This window comes from Peromyscus leucopus, chromosome 7 (assembly GCF_004664715.2).
Source record: "Peromyscus leucopus breed LL Stock chromosome 7, UCI_PerLeu_2.1, whole genome shotgun sequence".
Classification (NCBI taxonomy): Eukaryota; Metazoa; Chordata; class Mammalia; order Rodentia; family Cricetidae; genus Peromyscus; species Peromyscus leucopus.
In genome coordinates, this window is record NC_051069.1 from 32,040,874 (window position 1) to 32,054,974 (window position 14,101).

The 14,101-nt window shown below is 42.2% G+C and overlaps 1 long non-coding RNA gene across 4 annotated transcripts in view; it reads right to left on the reverse strand.

Annotated features, from left to right (window-relative positions):
• Positions 1-12,983, reverse strand: part of LOC114691140 — a 287,086-nt gene extending 274,103 nt beyond the window's left edge. For 2 of the 4 annotated variants that reach the window (XR_003734180.2, XR_005091975.1), the window contains exon 1: positions 12,593-12,982. This is a non-coding gene — a long non-coding RNA (uncharacterized LOC114691140). Of the gene's footprint in view, positions 1-12,592 lie in introns of all 4 variants that reach the window. The other 2 variants (XR_005091977.1, XR_005091976.1) reach the window with 2 other exon arrangements.
• Positions 12,984-14,101: the final 1,118 nt, after the last annotated feature.

Here is a 14,101-nt window from a genome sequence, read left to right on the forward strand (position 1 = left end):
TAAAATTCATATAGTAGCACAAAGGGCCCCAGACAACCAAAGCAATGTGTTGTCCTGAGCAAAAAGAATATTGCTGGTGGTATCATCATACTTGATTTCAAAATATTCTGTAGAGCTACAGTAACAAAAACAGCAGAGAGAGAGAGTGAGAGAGAGAGAGAGAGAGAGAGAGAGAGAGAGAGAGAGAGAGAACAGAATGTAGAACTCAAATATAAACCCATGCAGCTGAACCACCTGATTTTTTACAAAGATGCCAAGACTGTACATTGGAGACCAGACAGCCTCTTCAGCAAATGGTGCTGAGAAAACTGGATGTCCACATACAGAATAATTAAATTAGATTCCTCTCTCTCATAGCATACAAAACTCCAAATGGATCCACGATCTTAATGTAAGACCTGAAACTACAAGGAAAACGCTTCTAGATATAGACATAAGCAAAGACTTTCTGAATGAAACTTGAGTTGTTCAGATACTAATGCCAATAACTGACAGGTAGACATCACAAAGCCACAAGGCTTCTGTACAGCAAAGGAAAACAGTTCAATGAGTGAAGAGACACAATATGAAATGGGAGAAGATCTTTGCCAGCTATACATCTGACAGAAGAGTAATATACAATCTACATAAAGAATTCAGAAAAGCAAATAGTAGGAAATCATCATGGTCAATAAATGGGCTAATAAAATGAACAGATAGCTCTTTAAAAAGGAAACAAAAATGGCCAATAATCATACAAAAACTGTTCAACCTCACTAAGCACCAGAGAAACGCAAACAAAACTACGCTGAGATTCCATCTTCCACCAGTCACCATGCTAGCCATTGAGAAAGCAATTAACAAATGATGCTGGTGAAGGATTATAGACTAGTCCAGCCACTGTGGAAATCATCATAGAGTTTATAGAAACAAACAAACAAACAAAAACAACTAAAAATAAATCTATTTGACCCAGCTATACCAATTCTGGGTGCTTACCCCCTCCCACTCCACCCCTCAAAAAAAACCCATACCAAGTCAATATATTACAGAGTTATTTGTATATCAATGCTAGTTGTTATGCTATTCCCAACATATAAATTGTGGGGAACCATAGGTATCCAACAACAGAGGAATGGATGGAGAAAATGTGGTATCTATACAACATGAAACTTGTTTTTAACCATATAGAAAATCAAAGTCATATGCCGGACAAGTGGAAGCAACTGGAGACAATCACATTAGCTGAAGTAAGCTGTCACCAGAGGACTAATACTGTGTGCTTTCTCTCATTTGTGGGTCCTAGATTCCCTACAGTCACATAAAAGCATGGATGTAGAAGTTAAATGAAAGAAGTGAAATAAGAGGACGAACTTGGGGATGAGAAAAGAGGATAGTGAGGAGTGGGATGGGCCATTTCTTCAACACACAATATGCTAGTATGAAAGCAACCATGTGTAACAGTGCCACATTCGATGAATTAGCACAGAATTAGTGAAGATTTAAAATTACATTAAAGAGGGGAAGAGGAATCCGACCTAAGAACACATCATATGACCAATCAGAGCATGACCCTGGGTAAAGGATTTAGGTTAAACTCTAGCATACTAGCTGGAACCACTTGAGACTTATTTAACCTCTCAGAGCCCATTTCTTCTTCTACAAATTGGGGATGATGATGATGATGGTGACGATGACGACTCTGGCTGTAAGTGAAGGATAAATGGCGAAGTACTTAGTTTTATTATTCAGTCACTTGTATCATTATTTTGTCCTACGAAAGTGTTTGCCACCTTTTTACCATTTATCCCCATCATAAGCCAGTGCTGTGAGATGCAAATCAAGTCCCCAACAACAACAACAACAACAACCTTAGCCCGCCCCACCATCACCATGTTTCCCAAACACCTCTCTGCTCTGGGTCAGCACAGCCCTCCATTGTCTCTGGCTTTCTGTTGCTGTTGCTGAAGCAGCTACTTGCGCTTCTTCTGCTTCACAACAAACTTGCACATCCATGCTTTTAATCCCTCCAAAACTCCAGCCTTTTATACTACAGTCTATCTTCCAAGACCGCAAATCCTACACCTATCAAATAGAGCCCGGAATTTTATGCAGACACCCTGATTCTTCTCTTGGATTCATCTTGGTCATTTCAATGAAATATTTAAGTATCTATAATGTTTTCTTTCCACCATCCCACTTTTTCTGATTCTTGCCTATCTCTCAGATCCCTTCTTTTCTTACCTCCATCATCACCCCCGACTTAAGCATCTTTGATGATATTATTCTAAAATCAGACTTGGAATGATGTCTTAGCAAGCTTTTCCAAAATATCCTTGCCTGCCTCCTCATCACCTTCTCTCACGTCTGAAACTTGGATGGAGAAGACAGAAGCCAGAGGACAAGAACAAGTTTGGATATTTTGCACACTTCTCTTAGTGTTCTGATACTCTGCCCAGTCTTGGTGAAAAGCACTTCATAATATTCTCTTCTGTCCTTTCCCTTCTCTCTTGCCAGGTCACTTTTTTTTTTCCCTTTGGTTTTTTGAAACAGGGTTTCTCCGTATAGTTTTGGTGCCTGTCCTGGAACTCACTCTATAGACCAGGCTGGCCTTGAACTCACAGAGATCCGATCCGCCTGGCTCTGCCTCCCGAGTGCTGAGATTAAAGGCGAGCGCCACCACTGCCCATCCCAGGTCACTTTTCAAAACCTCCATTTCCTTCCATTTAGCATATACCTCAGCTAAACCAAAAGAGATCTCCTTCCCCTAAACCCTCAACAGACTTCCACAAGCCCATGCTTGGGATCTTGTCAGTCTGTCTTCTCAGAATTCCCTCCAATTTTTATCACCTTCTCTCCTTGCCTGGGGAAAATACTCAACCTTCAGTGCTAAGATTCATTGCTACCTCCCCTTGAAGCCTTACCAACTCCTGAAAGAATGAAATGAAAATTTAAAAATTAGGACAACAGTCCATATTGGTTTTGTTGTTGTTGTTGCAGGGGATCATGTATTTGTTTTTAGTTGAGACGAGGTACCACTGTCAGCCATGGCTGACCCTGAATTCACTCACAGCAATCCTCCTGCCTCATTCTCCCTAGTGCTGATATTACAAAGGCAAGGTACCAGGTCTGGCTCATATTAGTCTTATAAAGGCTAATAGTGGGTGGAAAAAGATTGATACTGTCCTGAATGATTGCAGTAGCTGACCTTCATAACAAAAAGGCACTGGTACAAATGTAGAAAAGTCCAAAATTACTTGTTAAAAAAGGAAGGGGTCTGTCTCAGGATAGCAGTACTGAGGAGAAAGCATTCTGAAAAGTCTCAGTGCCTCCGGGGTCACTGGTGCTGATGCTCTTGTGTCCTACTTCATCACTTCTACATGAGAGAAAAAGAAAGCTTAATAACTATCTAATAAGACAAATACAGTATGTACTCACTGATAAGTGAGTATTAGCTATTAGGTAAAAGATAATCATGCAATAATCCACAGACCCAAAGAGGCCAGGTAAAAAGAAGGGTTCAAGGGGGACACATGGATCTCCCTAGGAAGGGGAAATAGAATAGATTTTGCTGGTGGACTGGGGACAGGTGGGAATGGGAAAAGGAGGGATGGGGTGGAGGAGAGGAGGAGGGAGCGAGTACAGGGAGAGAGGACTGGATTGGGGGGCATTTGAAGGTCAATGTGGAAACCTAGTGCAGTAGAAACTCCCTGGAATCTTCAAGGGTGACCCTAGTGAAGACTCGTAATAATGGGGGATACAGAGTCTGAACAGGTCATCTTCTGTAACCAGGCAAGCCTTCCAGTGGTGAGACTGAGACTCCAACCCAACCTGGGGTAATGGCAGCACAGAACCTATATGAGTAGTCAAACAAGGACTAGTCTAACTTGAGGCCCATGCCACGAGAGGGAGCCCAGGGCTGACACTGCCAGTAAATGGAAGCTTGACAGCCCAGAGACCTAGAGTAGAACCAAGCATGACTGGAAAAAAAGTCAGTGAAATTATTCCTAATGATATTCCGCTATATTCATAGATTGGTGCTTAGCCCAATTGTCATCAGAGAGGTTTCATCCAGCAGCTGATGGAAACAGATGCAGAAACTCACAGTTAAACATTAGATGGAGCTCAGGGAACCCCTCAGAAGACAGGGAGGAAGGATGTTAGGAGCCAGAGGGACCGAGAACACCAGGAGAACACAGCCCACAGAATCAACTAAGCAGGGCTCATAAGGGCTCCTAGAGACTGAAGTAGCAATCACAGAGCCTGCATGGGCCTGTCCTGCATTTATGTTTTGGTTGTGTAGCTTGGTCTTCTACTGGGACTCCTAACAGTGCAAGTGGTGGGTGTCTCTGATTCTTTTGTCAGCTCTTAGGACCCCTTTCCTCCTACAGGGTTGTCTTGTCCTGCCTTGATATGAAGGTTTGTGCCTAATCTTATTGTAGCTTGTTATGTATGCCCTGTTCAGGTGATATCCCTGGGAGGCCTGCTCTTTTCTGAATGGAAATGGAGGAAGAGTAGATATGGGGGAGGGAGAGGGGCCGTGTTGAGGTGGGGTGTGGGGTCTGAGAGGAGTGGAGGGAAGGGAAACGGCAGTTGGGATGTATTGTATGAGAGAAGAATAAAAAAAATATTTAATGTGTATGAAGTACACAAAGGTTGACTCTGTGCCAGGAAACTAGCAAGGAGTATCAATTTTTTTTTCAAATTTTAATTTATGATCTTTTACTGAATTGATGCACAAAAATTGTATATTTTCATAGGGTCTTATGTGATGTGTTAATATATGATATATCATAATGTATGAATCAGAGTCTAAATGTCTCCTGAAATACTTATTTTTCCTTTTCATTTTTTTGAAAATCTTCAAGTTGTTTTGGGAACTTAAGCACATTCTATTGTCTATACAGCAGAATACTAGAATGTATTTCTTCTTTCTAACTGGACCTCAGTTGAGCATGTGCTTCTTAAGCACAGTCTGAGTCTTTAATCATACTAACCAGCCCACAGCAGCAACTAGACCTTGAGCAACATGTACGCTAGGGCAAGAATCTCCTGGCAAGCATGGGCTTGGTCTCAATTCATGACCCAGCACCGTACAATTCATAAGTGTAAGTGTACATGTGATCCTGTGTGTACATGTTGTAGGAGTACATGTGCACATATCTCTGTTTGTGTGGAGGCTTCAGGATGGCATTGAGTATCTTCCTCAATCACTCTGAGACAGGCAAGGATACAGAACAGCTTAGCAACATGGGGCTGTGCTTGGTTTGGGATATACAACACATCCTTCTCCTAATGATGTATTTGACAATCTATGACCCTCCCCTGCATGCACTGTGAACACACACTTCTCTCCTAACAATTTACTTCACAGCCTAGAATCCCCCACTGCATTGACCTGCACAGACACTCCCCCAAAACAATGGAATGAGTTTCCACTTCCTTTACCAACCCTCAAGTATGGACAGTTTCTATTCAAACATCCCCAGTTATATCTCAGATTAGGAGCAATGAGGCCAAACTGGTTTGAACTAATTTGGAGAAGATATCTAATAAGGCAAATTCTGTCTTCTGTAATGAACTTTTAGAAAGAATTACCCATTCTTCACTTTATACCTACACATGCAAGCATTATTACTAAAGTCAGATGCATTATGGGAAGGGACATGTACAGTGAGGAAAAACTTACATAATCTACACCTGTCAATCAAAACAGATATCACTTATACCGGAACACCAGAACTTCTCTCTTTTGAACTCCATAAAAGGAGCTTCAATAACAACAGTCATCCTTGGGCAGTCTCCAGCTCAAGTGGCCCACTGTCAATCTCAACAGAGTATTCTGACCTAGACTATCACTTTGCTTCTGAATGAAGTTTACTTTGCAGCTTGTGTGTGCTTTGTTATAATGCCTTTAAGAAGAGACCAAGAACCTTATAAAGCAGGTCTGACACAGACCACTGCTATCAACTCTCCATCTTGTGTTTGTTTGTTTGGTTGGTTGGTTGGTTGTTTTTGGTTGTTGCTGTTTGAGGCCCCATCTCTCACTGAACCCTTGGATTTGGCTAGATCAGCTGGGCAACAAGCCCAGATGTGTCCTTGTCTCTGCCCTCCCAGTGATGGATTACAGGTTCATGCCACTGTATCTGGAATTTTACATAGGGTTCCATCTCCCCAACCCTTGTGTGATTTAACTGCGGGTAAGCCAAAACTCCACTCACCTCCAGTTTCTCTTTATGTATACGGGGAGGGGGTAGAGACTGTGAAGATGAATTAGATTATCATTGCCAAACGACTTTTCATGGTAATAATAGTTTTCCTACAATGGACTGAAGAGAATACATTTATCTCTAAGTTCCTAGCTTATGCTTAAACAATCTGGCTTCACTGGCCAGTGATGCTGACACTTCTATTGGGTACCATTTCAGTTCTTCCTTGTCAGGGACTGAGGTAAGAATGGGACAGGAGGCTCCCAGGGGACAGAGGCTGGTAAGACAAACTGAAGAGGGGAGAGATACTACAATGATGCTAACAATGTGAAGGACTATTCACTTGAGAATGCCTTTTATACCCTACTACAAATTTCATTTTCAACGGTTCTGAAGCAACTAATTTCCATAGCATCTCATTTCTGAATCTGTGCCCAGAGAAGTAGCTAGGGGAAGGATTTTCCCCAAATCCTCACTGCTTCTTTTACATACAAGTTCATATTAAAGCTATTGAGATAGCTCAGTGGATAGGAGCACCTACCACCAAACCTGATCACCCAAGTTTGATCCCAGGAATCCATAAGGAGGAGGGAGAAAACCAACTCCTGGAAATTGTACCCTGACCACCACACATGTGCTATGGCATGCACATGCTCCACCCCCTCATAAACTAATAAAATATTTATTGTAAATATTTTATACTAAATGAATGCATACACATTATATAATATGCATATATGCCATGAGTTATTGTATTTTGTCTCTTATCATATGCCAGAGAACTTTATACCTTACTTAACAAACCAATTGTCAGGATAGTATAATTATTTTCAAAGAAGTCCCAAAACTCTACAGGTCTGTAGGCAATCTGTACACAAAGATTCATGTGGACTCCTAGACTCCACCCTGAAAATAGTTAAGAGTGAAAAATCAAACTTTTCTCAAAGCACCATCTCTAGATAACATCCTCATTTCTCACATTTGCTTACTTTTAAACTCAATTCCTTGAACACAAAACACCACCTCCAAGTGTTGCCCCTTTACTGAGCTGACAAATCACTGGGGGTTTTCTATTTCTATCCCCACATATCACAAGGACAGTGTGCTATGGTGGTTGGTTAGCATTGATAGCTGCATCTTGTACTTCTATGACAACTAAGATCTCTACATCACAAATGCAGTTATGTGAACTTTGATCTGCCAAGCCTTTAGATCCTTTGATAGTGGAGGACTGACCACCTATGCCTCCCCATTGGAAGAAGAAAAAAAAAAAAGAAATCTTACCAGTGCTAATATGAGATAAATCCAAAAGGTATTTCTGCTTCAGAACTGCACAGTCTCAGTGACAAACACATAGTTTTGAAAAAAAGAAAAGGTTTTCAACTAGTCATGGGACTAGAAATTAGTTTATTAGTCATGGCTGTACTCTGCCATTTTATTGGTGTCTTTATATCAGTAGGAGGGCATTATCAGTAAGGAGTAATGAGGAGCCGCATTCTATATTCAGTGTTCATATAAATGTGATCTATTGTTTGATCCTGGGTAAGACATTGTCCCACAATGTCAAAAGTACTGTTTCAAAAAAAAAAAGTACTGTTTCATTTCTTTTAAAAAGATGTTTGTGGTCTACAGAGATGGACCAGTGGTTAAAAGTACTGACTGGTCTTGCAGAGTTTGGTTCCCAGCATCTACATCTGGTGGCTCACAACCTTTTGTAACTCCAGTTCCAGAGGCTCTGACTCTGGCCTCTGTGGGCACATGCACTCATATGCAAGCACATACATATACACTTACTTTAAAATAACAATAAATAAAAAATATAAAGGTGTTTATAGCCTTATTAAGCCTCTATGTGATTATTTTATAAAGGCTATGGAACTGTGGGTGAGAGATTTGTCCCAATCACGGACCGGGCAGGACACAGAAAAACTTCCAACTACACAGGTGAGAGGTCTATATGTTTTAAAAGTCAGCTAGATGTGGTAGCATGATCTTAAAATCCTAGCATTTGAGAGGCTGAGACAGGAGGATTGCCATGAGTAAAACGGCAGCTTTGGGCTATAGTGTGAGATCCTATCTCAACAAATAAAAAGAAAACCAGAAGTTTTATGTCTACTGAAACAACTATACTAGATCATGTGACATATATTGATTAACACATAAACTTGAAACTGTACCTTTAGCAAATTGTGGGATCAGTCTTGGGCCAAACTTATTCTTTTCTAGTCATCCCAGAAGTTAAACATCTCTAGAGGGCATAGGTTAAGATGGGTTTGGGCATGAGAACACCTTACAGCTAGCTCCATGAGGAATTCAACTACTTGACAAAGAGCAAGTAGGATTTCTGTGGCTTCAATCCTACTGATTCAGGGATGTGAGCCCACTTCTGTGGCTTTTGGAGTATTTTAAGTGGAAAGACAGCTCAACCTTACATTTCACCTATCTCAGATTTTACCAAAGGAGAGCTGACCAGAAAAGCAGGATCCTTGCTCCATTTCTCTCTGGCAAAAATGCTCTGAAGAAGCTTGGAGACCAACTCCAAACTTCTCCATCCCCAAAACTCTTTGTTTAATTTTGACTTTTGAATCAACCCCAAATAAATGTTCAATAATTCTAAAACTATAGGGTGCCAAAGATGTAGCTCAATGGTTTTTCCCTAGCATATTCAAGGCCTTGGGTTTTATCTCTAGCAATATTTTTAAAGCATTTTTTTTAAATATCTGTAAGTACTATATCACAGGTAAATTATCCTTTCTCATAATGTCTGATCTAAAGCGCCGCAAGGATCACGCAGGCAGCAGACACTAGAAATTAAACAGAGGACAATCAGGGCAGTTGCAATTAAATTCAGTCTTGTGTTCACATTGTAGCCTGCCTTGCATTTCTTCAAGAAGTTTGTTTTTTACAGACATTTCAAACTGTCTCTGCCCAAAAGAGGGACAAAGTGGCTCAGTCCCTCAGAAGGGAAAGAGAAAGAATGTTTACCAGACCAGATGCCCACATACAGTCTCAGACTTGAGATTTACGTGTTTTCCTGGGAACCCAAAAGATTTTTCCAGACTCACATTAACAAATGGACTGTTATCACTATTTGAAAAAGAGTTTGTATTAACCAGCAACCACCCACCCACAGCATGTGGTATCAATTGAATGGCTTCTGGGAATAGTGTGGTCTCTGCGTGTAGGTATAGCCACCTTTGACTTGAAATACATTTAGAACTGAAATGCTGAATATTTAGCAAATTTTGAAAATAGTAAAGAATCTTAGACTCCAGCCAAAGGGGGTGTGGGGGGGAAATAGCATGAAATGGAAAAAAGTGGGAGAATTTAGTATCTTTTTTTTTCCTTAAATGGACTCTTGGAAGTAAATGATAGTTAGCTACTTGGAGCCAAGTGATTTTTCTAAGCTAAAACTTAAGTTTGTGAAATGCATGAAAGTGGTTGGTGGCTAAATTATTTGCACACAGAGTTGGCATTTAATCCATCCTGTGAGTCAGTATATATGGAAATATTGTGAGTTGATTTTATTTATTTGAAGAGATAAAAACTGTAGAAAGTCAAAGTGGCAGGTTGAAAAACCTAACACTCTCATGCTCTATCAAATACACTTTTGAAGTAACTTCCCAGGAATTTCATTAGGGGTGTGACTCTGTAGCCTCTGAAAACTTTAGGGGGTCTCAGGAGTTGGCCTGCTCACAGAAGGTAATCATTCATGCATGAATGTCATCCAAAACAGCAGCTAAGTTTAAGGGATAAAACAACAGAAAACCAAGATAGACACCTACACAAACAATTGTGTGTGGCGGGGGGTGGGGGGGGGGGGGTGGTGGTGGCATAGTTCATAAAGTTACCACACAAATTTCACATGCAAACTTAGATGACCCAAAAAGACAGCCACAGACTCAGACAGAACTGAATTCAGAACAGAACACACACAGCAGTTCTGGCCTTCCCTAAAATTTCCATATAGGTTTGCACAGAACCAATATATAAGGAAACGGGAAGTTTGACAGATGAGTGAGCCCTTTCCCATGATTTTTAAAACTAAAAAGACCCAACACTCAACAGGAATTGTGATAGAAGAAACTGCCTTGGGCAAGGAAGCTGAGGCGGGCCTCAGCAGCCTCCCCCTCCATCTCCCACCACCAGAATCCTCTGGTCTTACTCCATTTCCTAATTCTGTGGACTGCACTGCTGAGCTGTTTATTAAAACAGTGTACAATGAAAACATTCCATTCCTCTCTTCTATGAACCCCTGTAATTTTCTCCCTCCTCCTGGACAGAGGCCACTAGGACAGGAAAGCGTCAGGAAAAAAAAAATTAAAAAGCAGAGCGGTGAAAGCAAAGAAAACAACAGGCAGCCCTGGCTTTGACAATGCCGTCCCTCAGTCCCCTTTCCAGGCCTGCTGGGACACTGGCATTCAAGAGCAAGGGTGACTGCCATCTGAGGCATGGACAATGAATGGAGACTCACAAGGCAGAGGAGAGAAGGAAACCGGATGAATTCTGAGCTAAGATGCAGGGCTCTCACCTTGTCCAGGTTATTATTAGTATTATTATTATTATGCGAATAGTCTGGATGGAGGCGTCTCGCAGAGAAGAGAAAAAAAAGTGTCTTGAATTGTTGGATGGTTCTGAAGGTTTCTGCATTTGCAAACGCATTTAGAACTATTTGCAGGGTTGTGTCCTCCCTCTCTAGCTCTCTCTCTTTCTCTCTCTCTCTCTCTCTCTCTCTCTCTCTTTCTCTCTCTCTCCCTCTTTCTCTCTCTCTCCTGTTTTATGCCCTACACCCTCCATCACACCTCTCTGTTGGCATGGAGAACGACCTTCTGCCTGTGGAGTGAGCCCGGGTGTTCCTTGGTATTTGTATCAAGGCACACACATCTGCATGCATTTCTGACCTAAGGAGCCCATCACAGTGACTACAAATATCAATTAGTCAGCAATCGCTGAGGCTTTCAATGCCTGCGAAGGAACAAAGGTGGAAAGACACGCATATATCCCTGCATCTGGATCACACAACTCACAGACTGTACAAAGCTCTCTTTTCCCTCCTGCTTACCCCTTAAATCTATGTCCTACTCTGGTTATTAACAAACCCAGCCAAGTAATTAGCTGTGGTGCATCCACAACCACGTGCGTTTCTTGGGCATCACTGCAATAAGATGTGTTAAGCAAATGCCTTGAGACAAATGTGAGTTTACAGCATATTTGATCCCTTTTCCCCTTCTAACCAGCTGTCACGGGGGAGCTAAAAGTAACTGTGTGGCTAACGTTCTTTGTCTGTCTCGGTGGTTTCCATGAAAGAAGCTAAGAAAATTTAGCGGAGAAGAAAAGCAAGAGAAAACATTCAGCTGCAGAAAAGCATCCTGGGAGGTTCATTCTCCTCCACAGAGGAAAGCACTTCAGGATTTACAGTCAGCCGATTTTGGCTAACGGGTGTGTTTGTTTTGGGGAGGGGTGTGCCTGTTGGGGTGTTTAGTTGCTCATGGAGAGTAACAGCTTATGTTGGACATGCCTGCCTTAGCTTGCACTGGATGGATTCTGAGCTCACTCCGAGTCTGAAATAAAATAAGGAATTATTTTATCTCATTTTTACAGAAACCTCCACAAAACCTGTGGAAAAAAACAAGGCATTGCCCTCAGTGGCGAAGGACCCAGAAATACTGCTACACATGAAAACAGGGAAGAGAGGCTAAGGAACAATCGCTCTCCCTCACTTTCAAATTTCCAGAGAAATGGTGTAGCCTGGAGCTGAGTTTGTGTGTGTGTGCTTTGTACCCCTCCTTGCTCAAACATGGAAAATGGGATTTCTTTCACTAAAGCGTCTTGTTAGAATTAAAATCATTTCAAACCAGACACAAAATATCTTGATGTTCTCTGACTCTGCAAAGGAGACAGCAGTCTCACCTGGAGACCTTTTTTTTTTTTGCAGCCGGGTTGGAACAGAGGTACAGGCAGCTGCACAGCATCCTCTGTGGTCCGTCTGCTCTGATCTCTTTTCTTGAGACGATCACTCTAAAGAGCCCTTTCTGTTTTCTCTCTTCTGGAGCACAATGGCTCAACAATAATTTCTCCCCTTTCACATGGGAGGTAGCCACAGAAACTAAGAAATTTGGAGCTGACACCCAAAGAGAGACCCCCCCAAACAACAGATCATTAAAAAAAAAAAAAAAAAAAAAAAAAAAAAAACTGTTTACAGAGACAGGGGATGAGAGTCTGGCTTTCCTAATGAGAGGCAGTGCTACAAATCCGGGAGAGAGATTCAGATCAGAAGAGATCAAGGGTAGGGAAGGGCTGAGGAACCCCCTCAAACCCTGGGCACTTAGAGGAGAAAAAGAAAAAAACTAACAAGGTTGAGGAGGAGAAAGGAAATGTGCGAAATAGCTAGCGAGGTGACCCACCGTCCTGCGTGCGCCTTGACTCTTGCCGAGGGGAGTAACAGCCACAGCAGTGACATCGGAGTTCTAGCGGGTCAGGTGCCACCTCTGCCCAGCGCTCTCGCCCTCCCCAGCAGGACAGAAAACCATGCCCGAGACAGAGAAGGAGCAAGCTGGCGCCACCGCCAAGTCACAGACCCCCATCAGCACCGGCTGGTCTCTGAAAGCCTTGGATCAAGGGTCCCATTCAAAGGCAACGAGGAAGCAGACAGTAGCAAATCAGACCCTGGCGGGCTTCTGGAATAATTTAACTCCTCGCTCCAGCATTTAGATGGAGGTAGCGAGAAACACAGGCGCGAGAGAGAGCTCCTTCACACCGAGGCGCGAGCATATGCCTGCGTCTCGGTGGATGTATTTTTAGACACGCTGTCATGGGCAAGGCAGCCTGCGACAGCTTTTGCTTCCCAACGTGGGTGCCGCCTTCTCCGCAGCCTGAAAGCAGCCGAGGGAGCCCAGGGTAGCGATGCACATCTCTCGGCAAGCCAAAGGTCAGGCAGGAGGACACCATCCCCCCACCCACCCCCCGCAAAAAAAAAAAAAGTAAGCCATTGTCCCTGTGCTCAGAAAGCGTTCAAAACATTTTCAAGATGTGTTCTGGAAGGAGGTCGTGCTCTGTGGCCGTGTATGCACTTCCTGTCTTTGCGGGCTGAAAGCCCTAGCAGGATTCAGACACACCTTGAGGAAGAAAATTCCAGCACACGCCCGCCATAAGGGTGAAAACACTAGGCGGGACATGTGTTATTTATAACATGTACTAAACCTGTAAATTCATCTGAGCTGTAGAACTGTATTATTCTAGAAGGGCAAGAGATGAATGATTCTCTGTGGCTGATTCAAATGTGCTGTTAAATTCTGGTTCTCTAACCTGAAATATCTGAATAATAAACTCTCGTCTCATTAAAATGTAATAAACTACCACGCAAACACCTGGGCGTTGCTTTGTGAACTAAAGTAACAAGGTGGATGTGTTCTTATCTGAACTGGAGATTCCTCCCCCATTGAGATATTTTAGAAGACTTCTTTTTATGAAATATGTATATAAAATTCTCAAGTTAATTTGAATTTATGGGAGAAATGTATGGAAGAGTAGGTTAAGCAATCAAAATAGCAAGATAACCTTAAACAAAATCTCTAACTGCATACGGGTCTCTCTCAGGTTTCATACATTCCTAGAATGAGGATGGAGCAAATGGAAATGAAAGAGAGCAACCTTGTGGCATGCAATGCTGCAAAGAAAATTGCTTAAGACATGAACAAAATGTCTGCCTTCCACATTTGGGAATTTGATTTGGACTTTTTTTTTCTTCTTCACTGTCATATGTAGGTAATCAATAAAGAGCGTTGTACAGAATGGGTTACTCCCAACTCCACCGAGAAGCACTCTGAGTTTTGATTTTCCTTTAAGAGCAGAGGCAGTGTACAATTTCGCATTGTAAATCTCACAAGGCCTGAATAAAGCTCTTGCGAGGGTTG